Raw genomic sequence first — 15,823 nt, 5'->3', positions numbered from 1 at the left:
ACGATTATTGTGTTTCTTCGTGTGTGTATTTTGTGCAATGTTTTTTGCATGTGTACAAAGACACACGAACGTATACACTAAAACTGTGGTAGCATATTAATACCTAATTCCCATGCTGAAATTGGTCAATAATGTGATCTTTTGTACTAAAGTTAAAAAATATTTCCTATGGAAACTTTCAGTTCCCCAGTAAGTCAGCGGTAAATTTACGAACATCACTAACATCCAGGATAACCCACTGCATTGCTTTGCACAAAAACAAACAAACGAAAACCTTTGTAAAGCAACGATTAGTATTATTTGAACGCTATTTGTTCATTACTATTCAATTTTAAATAGCTTATTTAATGCAATGGGATCTATTTGTTTTATGTTTGTATAATCTATTTGTATATTTTTTTGCACTATCAAAAAAAGTATCTCAGACTAAACGATATTTAATGAATAGATGAAGTTCAACACCTTTATTCTGGAAATAAAACAGTTTCAAAAGTAAGATATTAAAAATCATTAAGACCATTTCGACGAGATTCTGCACACATCTGAGCGATAAACATCATTAAAGTTATTCATAAATAAAATTACAATTTTTTTAAAGCTTAATGACATAGGTTATATATTATTCATTCGACCATACAATGTAATTTATTACCGGCATTTTCACTCATTAGCTAATCTTCAATATTACTCTAGTAGTATAATACTTTTTGAATCTTTGTGACATAGTCAGTCACTTCCTTTACGTTGAGAGACCACTTTCAACTAATTAGGAAATAATTAAAACGGCATTCACTCGTAAAATATATACTAGATAAATAAAGGTACTGACCTGTAAAGACCCAAGTCAGAAAGTTAGCAAAGGTTCATTAAATTCAGTGAAAACAAAACTGCTTGATGTAAAATTACTTCGGTATGTATTATAACATTCTCTAAAAACCATGATATATAACACGGTACAAGAAGTTGATATGTTTTCAGCACGGAAGCACTGTGGAGTTGCTACAAATACTCCTTTCCAAACGTTCTTAATCTCTCTGAAACAGATGAAACTTTAAAAAGAAAAAACGTGTTTCTCGTGAATAATTCACATTTCATACCTAATACTTAGATTTAGAAAGTTTCTACATCAAGTTGGTTGAGATATATTTTCCTCAAAAGACTATCTGTTACGAAGAATTTACAAACAGTTTAATAAAACGTCTACCAACCTTTTGTGTGAAGTTACAACAAATAAAAAAATTGAGAAAAAGTTGCTTTATAGTATGATTCAAAGTGGAGTTGAATCGTCTAACTGTAGCCAAACAATTATTTTCATAAGCAGTAATTATTTAATTCGTTTTTTTATAATGTAAAATTAAATATCTAGACAAGACGAACGCTTAAAAAGGAATAAGTAACAAAATATGTTATCGAAACAAAATTATTAAAAATAAAACAATAAGAAAGACATTTGGAAAACAATAAACCAATTAACTGTTATAAAAATTAAAGAATGAGGACTGGCATGTGTCTGAAGGTTACACATATAGTTCAATATTAACTTAATAAGCAGGAAATAAATAGGTGTACTACCCTGTGTTTAAATAACACTGAAAACTTCCGTTAGGTAACACTAGTTCATTTATATATATTAGCACACACCTACACAAGGGGCTATCAGCACTGCACCCGCTGCAAGGATCAAACCTAAACTTTTAGCATTACAAGTCGCCCCCCAGTGGCTCAGCGGTATGTCTGCGGACTTACAACACTAAAAACCGGGTTCGATACTCGTGGTGGGCAGAGCACAGAAAGCCCATTGTGTGGCTCTGTGCTTAATTCAAAAAACAAAACAACAACAGCCTTACAAGTCCTGAAGGTTATCGCAAACCCAACGGAGAACAAAAACTGACATAAGTTTATGTGCAATGCAACCATTCTGGTGTAAAGTATTAAAACGTAACTGTAATCTGACACAGTTCATTTTCATACGAACTAAGGATGGCATTCTGGGAGGATGTGACTTCTATAATCTTTTTTTTTTTCTAGCAATTTTTGTAATTCTATTAATATACGTACTGCTATCCATCCAATAAGAAAGTGCCACATCAGTATTAAACCTATAAACATACAGTCAATCATACAATATCCAGTTCCTATTACTGTAATCCAGTCATAACTCTTAGGACTGTAACACATGACACGGGTGTAGAAAGTAATGTTTTGGCTCGTCAAGACTATTTCATACAAAAAATTGTAGCAATACTTCATATTTAAGTAAGATCTGTATCCAAGACTCTGGAAAGGGGTACGTTAGACTAGAATTGTTAATAATAAAAGTTATAAAGTAGAAAAACCGAAACTTTACAGAAGTGGTGTTAAGTATCTCAAGTAACGTGCTTTACAAGAAAGAAGACAGTCGAACAACAACCACACTGTATGGGCATTACCTTGTGAACAGTAAGTCACATATTCGAACGAATTAAATCTCAATGGACGTGCAGTCTTCTAAAAGCGTTGCTTAGAAAAACAGCTTAACACTTAGTCAAAGCTTGGCCTGCACAGACTCCTTATGAAAATTCTTAACACCAATGGGTTTGAGTAACAACCGAGATTAAAAGGCGATAAAACGACTTGGCCGAATCGTGGAAAGTAACACAGAACCTTTGACCCAATATTCCACATGAGTACTTAAATAAGCTTTATGAAGACGAAGGATAATGATTGTATACAAACACAGAGCTAGTATGCAAAATCTAAATGTATATATAACAAAATCCCAAACCAGTAATATTAATTCATTATATTTTGCTATTTCTAACCTTATAACTATGTTTTAAGTTAATTTTATATAAACCTGAATACCAAGGTGTCTAATATACGTGTCTGGTTGTTATCAAAAATATTTTGTAGTTGGATTCTGCGAGATACATTTAACGTACCTGAGCTTATTTAAGGTACTTTAATACATGACTGATCACCTATATCATCTATTTTTAGTGACAGACTCGTTGATTTTACTGTATAAATATATGCTCGCATAATCTGTGACTCCTTGTTTACAATTTTAAAGAGAAATTAATATAAAACTTATAAACTTAAGACTTAGTAAAAATGGCAAAATACAGAACATACAGAGCTTTTTTGAAGAATTTAAAACGGAAAAATATTAAAACAATAAGACAGAATGCGACCTTTAATTAAATCTTTCATGCAGTGACCGGTTATGAATTACAATTTAGTCATATCAGCTGTCGTCAAACTAACTAAACTGGTTGAAGCAATTGAACCTTTGAAATTTATATAACATAAGTAAGGAAAATTGTGTAGTTCAATATTTACTTCTACATCTGTCTTTACATTATTCCATCACGAAAGAAAAAGATAAAACTCCTTACCCTACCTATTACCTTCAGCAAAGGGAAATTGGATGTTATCGCCATCTCTTGGGCATTGAGAATGTTATGAAAACAATTGACCAGTCTTTTGTTTTTTTCGTAACGAACATGTTTACTACGTAAAATACCATATATTGTTATTGTAGTAACTAAACGGTAACATTTTTTTTACATCTCAGATAAAATTTTAAATTTAATAAGTACTTTAGAAAATGTTTAATTTACAGTACAATTTAATTACAAAAACGTTTTTACAAATGTAAACAGTTTTAAGATTTTCACAGTCATGTTTTATTTATTTCTTTTCTTCTGTAAAACCTGAAAAGCGATATGCTGTATCAAATGAATCATTATAATGAAGACTGCAATGTACACATTCAAAACTCGGATCTCGGAAACTACCACACAGACCATTACTAATCATAACTTGCTAATATTTTTATAACTAGGCAGCATTTTTGTAAATGAGCAATAAATAAAACAACTGAAATATCCACAAAAATGATATGCTTCAGACTTCATCAATAAAAATTACAAACAAAAAAGAGTAACTTTCAAGTGTAAAACAATCAAAACACAAACTTCAAAAATATATTTGTCTTTTTAACGAAAATTTCATGAATGTTGCAACAGAAAAGCAAGGTACTTTCATTAATAACTGGGTCTCCCAAGAAATACCTAAAATCTACTCTGTGATGTAATGCTGTAATGACAGCACATTTTAAACTAACATTTCAATAAAATCCTTATTCTCATGGATGGTGGACATTTAAAATTTTAAAAAAATTATTTCCTGGATGGTGGACATTTAAAATTAAAAAAAAAAAATTCCTGGATGGTAGACATTGCTGAATGTCAAGTATGAGTACATTGTTGTAGTTTGTTTTTTGAATTTCGCGCTAAGCTACTCAAAGGCTATCTGCGTTAGCCCTCCCTAGTATAGCAGTGTAAGACAAGAAAAAAGGCAGCTAGGCATCACCACCACCTCCAAATCTTGGACTACTCTTTTACCAACGAATAGTGGGATTGACCGTCACATTATAATGCCCCCACGAATGAAAGGGCAAACATGTTTAATGCGACGGGTATTCGAACTCGCGACCCTCAGATTACGAGTCGGACGCCTTAACCAACCTGGCCATGCCGAGCCGTTACATAATTGTAGAACTATCAGACTATTCCAGAAAGAGCCGCAGGAACTTGCAGGTATGCGTACCCGGAGGACGAATATTTCTGCTAGTCTACATAAATACAACAGTACTGTCTGTCGCCTGTCCACGTACTTATTTCTCAGGGTGTGGATAGAACTGTTATGGAGGTTCGTTAAGTACATGCGGTGGTACACACAAACCTTGTTTTCCCATCTTTATGGGCGTTTTTGCGCTTTCCAACTTTTTCGCCCCCTGTTGATGGATCTTCATCAAATCTGACATGAAAGTTTGTAAGTTACCTGCGGAGATACATACAAAGCTACGGTTTTATATTCCATGTTTTGCAGCTTTTATGGGCGTTGTTTAAAATTACATATAAAGAAAGCAAATGTTCAAGATGATAATCCATTCTTTAAAAGACAAGCTATTGTATCTGATAACACGAGTAATAAAGTGATAATGAATTACTACATTTCATTATACGATACTAGATGGCGCGAAGGAGCACATCAATCGCATAAATTTGTTCTGTTACATTAGCGCGTAGCTACAACAGAATTGGCTATCTAGAAATTAGTCTCTCAAATTACGAGTCAAACATACTAACCACCTGGACATGCCATTGTGTAAATCATTTCTAGTATTAAACAAAAAAAGAGTACGAAAAACATGACTCAAAATTATTCACAATATTTCGTGTAATTTTTCAATCATGTATATCAAAGATATATAAAAAAGAAAATTTAAACAAAATGAAGCATTAAAAATTATCAAAAGTAATACTTCATACTTAGACTTGTACGTTATGAAGTAGAAACAATGTTGTAATAAAACGCTAACCGCTTCTCAGTCGAGTCTCGGTCGGTGGCTCATCGACAAACCTTAGGACTAATTACTCTAACAATCGGGTTTGGATACCCGTGCTAGGCAAAGCACAGATATTATATATATATTTGCACTTATTAACAAACAAACGGCCCTCTCAGTGATAAATAGTTAAATTTATTTATGTGTTAAGCTTAAATATCACTTTACTGATGTAACGGCCCGGCATCGCCAGGTGATTAGAGCGCTCGACTAATAAGCTGAAGGTCGCGGGTTCGAATCCCTGTCACACCAAACACGCTCGCCCTTTTAGCCATAGGGACGTTATAATATTCGGTCAATACACTATTCGTTGGTAAAAGAGTAGCCCAAGATTTGACGGTGGGTTGGGATGACTAGCATCATTCCCTTTAGTCTGCCAAATTCAAAAAACAAATTTTTGCAGCACCAACTGTAAACTTATCAAAATATTTTCTGTACATTTATTCTATCCTTTCCTCGTACATTAAATCTAGTTAATGTCTGCAAGTCCATTCTCACGCCGAATTACTTCGTTTGAAATTCAATATGTCAAGGTTCTCTTTGTTTTTGTTTTCTGCTTTTTATTAGTCCTGTCGTTTTCTTACGTCCATTTCCTAGAATTCTGATCACTAGCCTACCCTCACTCTTACTCTAACTGTTAAACAATTTTGTTTTTAGATATCTAAATTCGCCATCTTTCAAATCTTACTAAACAAACTGAAATATTAGAAATTGAAATCTAAGCCTATTCAAGATTATAGGCACTAAATACTAAGTTATTTAACACAAACTTAAACTATAAGAAAATTCAAAGGTTAGCCACATATATGGTAAGATATGTAATTCAAACACAAGAAACAATATTTTAATTCCAAGGTTAACCGCTGATGAAGTAAGAATTTTAATACAAATATAAGAAACAACAGTTTAATTTCAAGGTTAGCTACTTGCATCGTATAATGTTTAAAATAAACAATTAAGTCTAGTTTCAAGGTTAACCGCTTGTGTTGTATGGTGTTTAAAATAAACCATATAGTCTAATTTCAAGGTCAGCCATTGTTATAGTAAGATCCTTAATGAAAACATGAAGGAACACTTGCCTAATCCCAAAATAGGGCTGCGAAAAATAAAATTGTTAATAACTACAGGTTAGCATCTACTGATAAAGTAAGATATTTAATGGAAACATAGACATACAATAGATTAATATAGCAGTTAGTCGCTGATACAGTAAGATATTTAATGGAAACATAGACATACAATAGATTAATTTAGCATTTAATCGCTGATACAGTAAGATATTTAATAAAAACATAGACATACAATAGATTAATTTAGCAGTTAATCGCTGATACAGTAAGATATTTAATGGAAACATAGACATACAATAGATTAATTTAGCAGTTAATCGCTGATACAGTAAGATATTTAATAGAAACATAGACATACAATAAATTAACTTAGCAGTTAATCGCTGATACATTAAGATATTTAATGAAAACATAGACATACAATAGATTAATTTAGCAGTTAATCGCTGATACAGTAAGATATTTAATGGAAACATAGACATACAATAGATTAATTTAGCAGTTAATCGCTGATACAGTAAGATATTTAATGGAAACAGAAACATACAATATATTGCAATATTTTAGTGTGTAAATGCTTGGGATCAGAAAGCTTCGTCAAAAGATGAAAGAAAAACAACTTCTGTATCCCTAATCCATATGTTAATTACTTTTGATACAACGTTCTCAATCACTAGAATATGTATTAATCTCACATCTTTATATATAATTGACACATTCTCCTTAGCCTAGATTCAACTTTCCTCTACAGAGTCTACAGTTACGTCAAAGTCTGTATTTTACATATTTTCGGGGATTAGATTGAGATTCTTAAAGAGGAGGAGCTAGCTTCCTCTGTAGTAGCAGCGTGGTTTTTTGTTTGATATTGAGCACAAAGCTACTCAATGCCCACCACGGGTATGGAAATCTGACTTGTAGCATTGTAAGTCCGCAGACAATACCGCTGTAGGGCGCACAACATGGTACAACAGAGCACTTTTTCCTTTGAATCAGAAGACCATAAACACTAATGGTTTGAATCCTAAAAACACCATTAAGATCCAGTTTAACCCTTGCATATTCTTCCTTTTTTTACCCTTGTAAAGTCTTAATAAAGACTGACGTAACATGTTACAAAGATAAATAAAAACATAAAAGTACCAGACGTTTTTATTTTCGGTTACTGCATTATATCAACTTTGTTTAGTCACAACAAAAACCAAAATAATAATTTCAAGAAAAATAACTATACAACGTTAGTCGAAATAGGCTAATTACCGGAATTTGTATTTTATTGTGTCACGTGATTGGAAAGTCGGAAGTAATTACTTCAGTGAACATGACCACGTGCAAGCTAAACTCAATTCAGAGCAGAGGGAAGTGGTCTGAGCACAGACCTTCTAAAAACAGAATACGTTAACTTTATTGATTGCAGATGTAAGAACCTTAATTTTGTAATTTGGTTTGTTTATCTCAACCAGAACAGATAAGAAAACCACAACAACTACATATTCTCCCGTAGTACCCAATATTACAACTGTCAAGTAACCGTGTTTTTACAAAATTCACTAAACTCTTACTACTAAAATTTCAGTTTATAAGTATAATAACACGACAATCAATCCTATATTAGAAAGAAAAAAGTATTCATTTAGTACGTTAAATATTCTAGAACCACTACATTAATCTACGTTCAAAATATTAACCAATCAAAACAAGTATGTTATCACCAATCTTTACTTTGTACCACTCGATTTCACCTTCAAAACACCTAAATATTAGCCACACTTTCCAAATAAAAGTTAAATGAAGTTATTTTTAAACAACTTTAACATTTTAAATGTTAATTTACTCTCACTGGAACTACAAGAAGATCACGTATTTAAATATAATGTTCTGAGTAAAGATAATATTCAATGACAAGTCGAATAATCGATAAAAATATGTTGAATGGCATACGTCGTAAATTGAAACAATATAACTACTTCCGAGCGGGCCCGGCATGACCAGGTGGTTAAGACACTCGACTCATAATCCGAAAGTTGCGGGTTCGAATCCCCGTCACACCACACATGTTCACCCTTTCAGCCGAGGATTCCTTATATGTTACAATCAATCCCATTATTCGTTGGTAAAAGAATAGCCTAAGAGTTGGCGGTAGGTGGTGATAACTAGCTGGCTTATCTGTAGTTTAACACTGGGAGATTAAAGACGGCTAGCGTAGGTAGCCTTCGTGTAACTTTGCGTGAAATTCAAAACCGAGCTTTCGAGTAATAAAACCAAATTTCCAAGATAAGTAAATCTATTGTAACCAAATGTTGTAACTAAGAAATTGAATTTAATTGTTTTAGTATACATAAATAACACGATGAGATCTACTGCATATCCTGAATAGCTCCAAGTATGAATATCACCAGTTAGTATGCATATCCTTGTATCAATGTAATTCACCATACACGAAGGTAAGCATCTTTACCAATCACATCCCTGGCTGTTCAATAAACGTAATCGGATTTTCAATAAGTTGATTCGACAACTTTGTTTCAAAGCCAAAGTAACATTTGAATTCACGTAAATTTTAGAAACTAGTTATCTTACCACTTTGTGTTGCAAGTCTTCTTTTCTTTATATAGCTCGAATGGCTAAGCTTATTTCGGTTTCTTGAATTAAAAGTATGCAACAACCCTAAAACCATAGATTTTATCACAAAAATAAAGGGTCATCAAATAAAAAATGGGGAATCATTTCCTTGAAAAATAAAAGTCAATGTTTTAAAAACCGCAAACGACGTTTCATTTTTCACGAGTTCGAATGCCCGTCACACTAAACATGTTCGCCCTTTCAGACATGGGGGCGTTATAATGTTACGATCAATCCCACTATTCGTTGGTAAAAGAGTAGCCCAAGAATTGACGGTGGGCGGTGATGACTAGCTGCCTTCACTCTAGTCTTACACTGCTAAATTAGGGACGGCTAGCACAGATAGCCCTCGTATAGCTTTGCGCGAAATTCAAAACAAACCAACTATTTTTCACTCCATCACCTCAGACAGGTTTAGTTTAGTACAGGGTGGCCCGTAAGTCCCTACCCATCCATATGTTATTATGTTATATTCAATTACGCATGTACTATAATTTTGTTCCTTTCTTTTTTCAGAGAAATATGGCCGATGTAAGCTCATTTACACTTGAAAATGTTTCACAGAACATGGAGTCGCATAATATCATGCGGCCAGAATGAGGGACAGCACACAGATACACTGGATACATAAAATATGTGGATAAGTAGGGACTTACGGGCTACCCTGTATACACCCAACGATAATGTTCGCCTGGAACGTGTTATAACAAAGATTTATTTTATTTGTATGTGATTGTAAATATCAGGTCATCCCTTAAATATTGTCCGAGCTCAAGTTCAGAAAAAGAGAAAGGATGTCAAACGCTTTTAATGTTATTTAATCAATAACGTATGTTTCATTATTGTTCATTACTTTCTGCCAACTATTCACAAGCTTCTGAATGCCACTTCTATAAAATATTGGGGTTTGGAGGAAAAGAATGTAGATATGGTAGTTTTAACATTTTCATGTGTTCCAAGCTCTTTACCATCAAGATAGTTCTACAGACTTCAGAATAGATGATAATCAGATAGGGCAAGGTTTGGAGAATAAGGAGGATGTGGAAGATTTTCCCAGTTTAGCTCTTAAATCTTTGCAGATGTGATCATTGTTGTATGTGGCCATGCATTATCCTGATGTAACACAACACCTTTACGATTGATCAAAACAGGCCTCTTTTCTTTCAGGGCAACATTCAAGCGCTCTAACTGTTGACAATAGAAGTCTGATGTAATCGTTACATTGAGTGGCAGCAACTCAAAGTGGATCACACCAACAATATCCCACCAAACGCTTAACAAGACTTTCCTAGTGTGGAGGTCCATTTTGGGCTGTGCTTTAGCCAGTGTACCTGCACTGAGCCATTGTCTGCAGCGCTTAACATTTTTATAATCTATCAATTTTTCATCTCCAGTCACTAACCTGTCCAAAAAAGGTGAGTTATGTTCACAAGAGTGCAGAGAAGTGCAAATGTCCATTCTTGTTCTAACGTTGGCTTCTGTCAATTCATAGGGAACCAATTTTCCAAGTTTTGACACCTTTCCAAGCTGTTGCAGATGACGGTGAACTGTTGAATGAGTTGAATTAAGCTTCTGTGCTAGTTTTTCAACTGTTACAACACAATCGTCATCAAGTGCAGCCAGCAGAAAGTCATGATTAAACTTGACAGGACGACCTGAACGTGGCGCATCACTTAAGCTATAGTCACCTGATCTGAACTTCTGAAACTACCTTCGACATTTTTCTTTCATTGACAGAGTCCGCACCATAAACACCTTGAATGTTTTGTGTAGTTTCTGCTGCGCTACTGTCTTTTTTAAACTCATAAAGCATTATATGCTTAATATGCTCCTTAGACACATCCATCTTCAAAAGGGTTTATTTGATTAATGATCTAAAAAAGTGTAGTTAGGTTAGTTTCTTTCATTTGTCTGAACATTTTCATACACGTCCTACCAAATATTTTAGTCTGTTCAGTTCTTTTGAATTAAGCACAAAGCTACACAATGGACTATTTGTCCTCTGCCCATCACGGGTATCGAAACCCGAATTTAAGCGTTGTAAATCCGCAGACAAACCACTGAGCCACTGGGGAGCTACATATTTCAGTCATTAAAGCCTTCTACAGAGAAAGAAATGATGATGCCCTTTCCATATTAAATTACTCACAATCCTGATCATAGAAGAAAATATCAGTTTATCCCATGAGTAATGTCATAAACCGATATTTTCTTCTATGATCAGGATTGTAGGTAATTTTAAACAACCAGTGTCATTCATCCACTACGCGAAGTTAGGGTGAAAACGAAATAAAAAAATACTAAGACATTCACAAGATTACTTCTTTTGTAATTTATATTTTCTTCTTTCTTTTCTAACAATTTCTCAGTGAGTCAGTGATAAGCCTCCGGAATTACAACACTAAAATCAGTGGTTCGATTCTTCTCGGTGGACAAAGCGCAGATATATCCTTGCGTAGCTTTGGGCTAAAACACAAAAACAGTCTGTTCTAAAGTTAAAAACTTACCATCGTAAGCAGTGGTGTAGAGTGAAATAAAGAAATACCGGAACGAGAAACTTACTACATAACTGCGTGTGTCGAGATTCGTTTTAAATAGAGATGGTATGGAGTTCTGACTAAAAAACAGAATTAAAGGTACCCAACTACACCTTTGCTTAACCTAATAAGATGTACTTTATAATGACACTGATTATATAGTTCAGTGTCCTTTGTTAATATCCTTGATAGTTTAATTTATAATATTGACTTTTTATATAGAAACGACGGTATGCATTTAGCACCGTTTGTTTTCCTATCGTCTGTAGTATTACTTGTCGTATATTTGTACTTGTGCCTGAAGAAAGATAATAGGAATGTTTTTATTTCAAATATTTTATTTTTTTAATGCAGTGTACATTGTTTAATTTTAATGTGTTTTGTTTTCGCTTAAAATTTATGGTTATAATTAATCAGAGGTTTAAATTTGCTGTTTTTAATGCAGTCTTTTCTCGTGATTTTGTTTACTTATTTAACTTCATTTAAATGTAATTATAATCCCACGTTGTTGCTTGTACCCTAGGATCCTTTTTTTTTAAAAAATGCAGCGTATTTTGTTTAATTTTAATGCATGTTGTTTTGGCTTAAAAAGTTATGGTTATATATGTATGTGTGTGTTTAGTTAATACGCATGAGTATTCAAAAGAACACAGTAAGATGAAACTGTTAACTGCACATTTCATTTTGGAGTATGCTATTAGGTGTAACTAAAGGAAGGGGAGGAGTTACTGTAAGTTTTCAGCGGAAATGCCAGATTTCTCTTGTTTTTATTGCCACTGGTTAGTTTTATAATCTCACCTCCTAAGTCTATTTCTCGCTAGGGGTCAACACTACGCCAACCTAGGAGGTTCCATCATATTCTCTTTTTCATGTATTTCACATTAGAGATAAAACAAGGGGATAAAGCACAAAAACTGTTTGCAACATGGTCGAAACGATTTAGACTTGTAAAATATACATCACGAACCATAACTCAATTATACGTCACGATTATGTTATTTCTAACGTACGTGTAATGTTATATGAATTCTGCCTTGGTTTAGAGAAAACCCATTTTATTTCACACAGTTAAACAAGTAAAATGGTTTTTTGTCAGCCTTAATACGAAAAATTCATAAAGCTGTCAAAATTGTGAAACACATAAACATTAGCACATATTTCTCTCTTGTAATAGCATTTTAAAAACTTGAAATAAGTGTTTTTATGCTCTTTAAACACATATATGCATGTGCAAACACCACTTTCTGGAATAGCTTTAGCCTTTCCAAGATATTTTCCAAACGTGTTTGTTATAATTACTTATTTTTTCTTTAATTTAAAAGAAAGTAATATGAAATTAACAAAATAAATAGCAGATTCAAACAAGTTCATCCTTGAATGATAACTCCAAATATGGATGTACATGTATAAAACATTGAAACACTTATACAAAAAATAATTAGAAATTTAAGTTCGTTAAAGTTGGACTGTATACACAATATGTTTGTGTGTGTATGTATGTTTTTGCACGAATATAGTCTAGGTGAACTATGATCTTCGTCATTGTAACTAAATCAAATAGATCACTGATCATCTCCCTGATGACTTTTCAGTCATGAGGCTAGAGATACATTCAAGTACACATATTAGTTATGTTGTCTTAGACCGAAACGTTTTTAGAGAAATAACAAAATATTAGTAAAAACAGACTTATAAAAACAGACATGTATATGCTGATTAAGACAAAGCCAGGTAGGAAGATTTATCAAAATCCGACGGGTACTTCTCTCGTGACAACACGAACTTTAGTAATGACACAAGAACAGACCAGTAGACTAGAAACTGCATCTTTTATCTTGCATTTAACGTGTCACAAATAATTCATTACGGGATCTCTTCTAAACATTGGAATAGAGCAAAAGAAGAGACATAATTTATAAAATAAACACAACGAAAATCTTATGTGTGTAACACGGGCATAAAGTGTTCTACAAGTGTTTAAATTTTCTTTTTCTTATTGCAGATAAAACAGATAAACAATTCTACCAGTTCTGGATTTTCTTCTAGTAATCGTACCTAGCACTAAAATAAATTAATTTTAAGCTTTAGTTTTATAGGGAATGAAACAGTGTCTATATTTAGTTTAATAACTGAAATAAGGTAAGCCGCCAACTTTGTTAGTGTGAGTTATAAACCTTATATTCAATGTGAAAATATTTTAAAGGCTCTTCTGATACTATGGTACTTACATATATTGTCTACAAGTTTCAAAAATTGTAAATCTGTGTTGTTTGTTTCAGTACTACCGTGTTTCTCCGATAATAAGACCTACCCATAAAATAAGACCTAGTGTGATTTTTGGGGATAGTTTTAATATAAGCCCTACCCTTAAAATAAGTCCTAGTTAAGAGTGGCAGGAAGAGGAAAGAAACAAAAAAAAATTAATTTATTAATTAGTTTAATAGTTAGTTAATTAGTTTGTTTAAGTATTAATCAGTTAATTTAATAGTTTAATAGTTTTACTTTGTAACTTCATTTTTTTAATATATCAAAATAAGACATCCCCCGAAAATAATCCCTAGTGTCATATTTTAGAGTGAAAATTAATATAAGCCCTGTCTTATTTTCGGAGAAACACGGTATTACTAAAAGAAGTATCTTAAACTACTGGATAAATTCTGTCCTTTATGGCATTCTTAATTGACGTTATGTGCAAGGTACATGTTCATAAATACAAATAGAAATACAGATACTGATGAATTAGAAACAAAAAATAATTATACAAGTACCTCAATCATTAAATATTTTAATCCTTGATGAGTACGTGTTTTACTTTTAAAACAATATGTTGTTCGAATAAAAGTCCAACATGTTTATATAGCACCCTAAATTCATATCCAATATTAGGTTAACATAACTCTGAGACTTACTGAGCTAGCCATCACAGTTACACACACACATGTCAGAAGAAAGCACTACAAACACACAGAACCAACGTTTCCTTCTTTAGCCAATCGCACCAGAGCAATCCCACCGGTCACGGGCACTTTTTCAGCGTGGATGGCACACTTCATCTCCCCCTCCCCCCCTGGCGTGCCATTGGCCTGCCCCACCGAATGCTGCCGCACCGACTCGGGTTACGGGACACATCTGGAGGAAAGAAAGTGTGTTAGGGCAGCGGATTACAAGAGTTCTCCAAGCTTAGTACGTATTTTTTCTTCTTGTTTCTGTGGGTATGGTGTGCTAAGCCTGTAAAGCGTGACTTTAGCTGCCACTTTATTTTACTTTGGGAAGATTTTAACGCTGTTTTCACAGCATAAAGGTAGGCGTTGTTGTTTTATTTGATTGTTTTTATCCACTCAAGAAATAACGCAAACCAAAGGCCTGATGATTAGTAGTTGTGTTTCTAAACATTTAATTACGTGTAATGTCAGCTTGTTAAATTTTTGACAATGAGAAAACTGAAGCCAGTGTTATGTTACTTGTGAAATTTTAATAACTAAATTCTACTAGACAAGTTAATACTTCATCTCATATATCTCATAAACGAGCATAAATGTAAATATATGAAATTAATAAAAAAAATGATATGCTTGTGTATAGCCAATTCAACATAATAAATCCCCAACTTCTAAGAGATAGTAAAAAAACCCGATAACTAACTAACAACTGTATCAGAATATAAGCGCTCGGATTTAAATACTGATTTTTTATTTTAAATACGGCAGGTGAATTTCGATTCCACACTTTACTGATGTCATCTTGATTTCAATTATTTTCTGTGTTTAATTGTATAGATCAGTACTGAGAATTACCGAATAAAGGTGTGTGTTTTATTTTAAAGCAAAAATTAACAAAATAGTTTGCTATTGGCTTTTCGCGGATAATACTTAAGAGCAAAAATTAACAAAATAGTTTGCTATTGGCTTTTCGCGGATAATACTAAGAGCAAAAATCAACTAATATTTCCGAGTCATAATGGATATCTGTTATCCATCTGGTCAATACATATTTTCAAGTTTTTGCGAAACTGGGTATAGACTAATAGAGCCCGGATTCTCCCTGACGTCATACCGGTTTCTTAATACCCCATAGGTAATTATGTTTTCTTAGGTAGAAACGTGGCGCCTTTTCAAGGCCAAGTATTTATATATGACACTAACAGAATTGCATATAAAACTGTATTTGCTAATTATATTCAAGTACACTTTGTAAGTAAGTAT

General features: G+C 33.2%; 1 long non-coding RNA gene across 3 annotated transcripts in view; it reads right to left on the bottom strand.

The window, feature by feature from the left end:
- LOC143229472 (uncharacterized) overlaps positions 1 to 15,823 on the bottom strand; it is a 108,314-nt gene that overhangs the window by 70,493 nt on the left and 21,998 nt on the right. For all 3 annotated transcript variants that reach the window (XR_013015897.1, XR_013015898.1, XR_013015899.1), the window contains exon 3: positions 14,531 to 14,750. This is a non-coding gene — a long non-coding RNA (uncharacterized LOC143229472). The remainder of the gene's footprint in view (positions 1 to 14,530; positions 14,751 to 15,823) is intronic.

The sequence above is a fragment of the Tachypleus tridentatus genome, chromosome 10, assembly GCF_004210375.1.
Source record: "Tachypleus tridentatus isolate NWPU-2018 chromosome 10, ASM421037v1, whole genome shotgun sequence".
Taxonomy (NCBI): domain Eukaryota; kingdom Metazoa; phylum Arthropoda; class Merostomata; order Xiphosura; family Limulidae; genus Tachypleus; species Tachypleus tridentatus.
This window is presented reverse-complemented; position numbering and strand designations above follow the sequence as displayed.